General features: G+C 37.8%; 1 protein-coding gene across 11 annotated transcripts in view; it reads right to left on the bottom strand.

Annotated features, from left to right (window-relative positions):
- LOC138012914 (uncharacterized) overlaps positions 1 to 2500 on the bottom strand; it is a 32987-nt gene that overhangs the window by 2232 nt on the left and 28255 nt on the right. For 2 of the 11 annotated variants that reach the window (XR_011125100.1, XR_011125103.1), the window contains exon 6: positions 1588 to 1646. The exons of the other annotated variants lie outside the window; for them this stretch is intronic. The gene's annotated coding sequence lies outside the window, so the exon portion shown is untranslated. The remainder of the gene's footprint in view (positions 1 to 1587; positions 1647 to 2500) is intronic. 11 annotated transcript variants of the gene reach the window in all.

Genomic DNA, 2500 nt, shown 5'->3' with positions numbered 1-2500 from the left:
GTACCCCTCTTAAAACAGAAGCATCGGACCGAAAATACTATTAACTCTAACAAATGCGAACTCAGCAAGGTACAGATCTTGTTAGCTTGCTTTATGCAAAACAAATATTGATGAAAAAGCAAATAACTATTGATACACAGTTTTCAGAAAGAGCAGAAGGAAGTTTCCCGGACGGTCGATCGAGAATAAAATATTTACGACATCAAAACAACATTAATTGTGAACCGTGAATATAGAATATAAAAAGTTACGATCAGCGACAAACATTTTGGGAGATTTTTGCTACGTTCAAGTAAATTGCAAAATCGAAAGTGACATGGCCGGAATTCAGCGGGCGCCGTGATTAAGTTACCGCTGTATGTTTACTCGCCAAACAGTGAAGCATCTGTGTCAAATGATGGCAAGATACCGGGTTTTTGTAAGTTTCTTTTTCTGTCAAGTGATATAAAGTTTGACAATGAAATGAGCGAAGTCAAAACAAAGATCACAATCGCCCAACTCTTATTTATGCAAAGTCAAAATTTACTCTCCAAGACACGTACGACGTTATTTATCACCAGGTAATTCCATCATTGTGGAAATAGCAGCTACTTTATTATTCATCTGCGTCACAAGTTTTCACTGATTTTGGGGCTCATTTTGTTGAAACTCAAGCACGCTTCCAACAGGCCTGTGAACCCTTCCTGCTTACAGAGCAATACTAAAAAACTTCTCCCATATCACATTTCAACCTTAAGCTCGAAAATTCAATACACAACATGATATTATAATTCACAAAGGCAGAAAATACCACAGAATCCTTTTCCAGCGAAAATTTTATTGAAACAAACAACATATTTGCTCTTAGAGGCGAAAACCTCTTCCTACTTCATTGCGTGCGTGAAGACAAGAAACTCAATTGTGTCAAATTACCATGTACTTCAGGTAAATACTGCTCACTTTGATTTCGTCTCGACGGGCGATAGATTGTTGTCGAGGTCCAGTACTCGTCGCTTTTGAGATTCATGCCTAGTTTATCCAACTGACTTTCCATTATTGAGCTCCATAAGGGTATATTTTGTTTAAGGATCCACTAAAACGCCATGCGCGTTGCATGACTTTCGACGCCATTGCAGGCTAAGTTAATGATTCTACTGTGCCCACCAGAGAAATCTACGCAGTTCCACTACCCTCTCGATCCTAAGAAAATACGCCCAGAAGGCTCTATACACAAAGACACCACTTACCAGGGGAGTGACAGGCAAGACTTTTACCGACACGGAAAAAAAAAAAAAAACTAAAAAAAAGAAAACAAACAAACTAAACGAAGACCTCGACTGGGTTTGCCTTATAAGGCAACCCAGTAATAATGACCTTTTATGTATTCAATACTCGCTTCGAATCAACCCCTTAAACAAAAAGGCAATATATTTTGTACTAAATAAAGAGTGGAATATCCATAAAATTTCAAGTACATTAACGTTTTAAAAGCTTTTGGCGAATACCTGTAAACATCATAAGTTGCGTGATTCAGTGCCACTGACTATATGACCGAATAGTAATTTGGGACTGCTCACCAACAAAACTAAATTTTATCTGTTTTCTTACCACTATAGTCGCAACGTAGTACACATTTCACAGCAGTCCTTGTTGATTCACTGATGACTCTAGAACCAAAATCACTTGATCAATCTGTAGCACAACAAACTGACAACAACGGCTGCACACAAAGGTATTGCACCATTACTTATAGCCGTTGTCAAATCTCCGATTGCAACATCAGTCGAAACCGTTGTGAAATCTCCGATGACGTAATAGTCTTAGCTTTCTTTCTTAAAAGTCATGACTACATGTTTCAATAAGACACAAAAATATATATATTTTGTTGTAAATAAAAAGCGGACTATATTCATAAAATTTTAAGTACATTAACGTTTTAACAGCTTTTTGGCGAATAAACATCCTAAGTTGCGTGACTGGAAGTCCCACTGACTATGTGGCCGAGTGGAAGTCTGGTTCAGCTCTCCGACAAAACGAAAATAAATTATAATAATAAACCGCTTGCAGAGCAAGAACCGCGCATGTATCAACACTATGCACAAAGGAGAACAACTACACGAAACTCATATCACGAAACAGGGGAGGAGTGTCAGAATATTTGCCTTTGGTGAAATCTACCACAGCTATTGTCTCGCATTTCAATTATTTTTGGCAAAACTTTGAAGGCTTGGAGCGGGAAAATTGGAAGTCCTAGCTTGCAAAATGTGACAATTTATTCTCATCTCTCTGCGAATTGGTATAACGACTTTCTTCACACGTTCTTGATAACATGTGGCAAGGTTAGTGAAATATCTTCCCTACGCACAACTATAAAATATTCTTTAAAGGGGCTAGGTCACGCAATTTTAGGCAATTTCAGCACTGATCGAATGGTCAAAGAATTAACTAAAATATCAAAATAACTGTTCAAAACTATAGAAGAACTCTTACAAAACACAGGGAAGCCAAGAAGGGACATGGA

The sequence above is a fragment of the Montipora foliosa genome, chromosome 8 (genome assembly GCF_036669935.1).
Source record: "Montipora foliosa isolate CH-2021 chromosome 8, ASM3666993v2, whole genome shotgun sequence".
Classification (NCBI taxonomy): Eukaryota; Metazoa; Cnidaria; class Anthozoa; order Scleractinia; family Acroporidae; genus Montipora; species Montipora foliosa.
The sequence above is the reverse complement of the archived record's forward strand: the minus strand, read 5'-3'. Positions and strand labels throughout refer to the sequence as shown.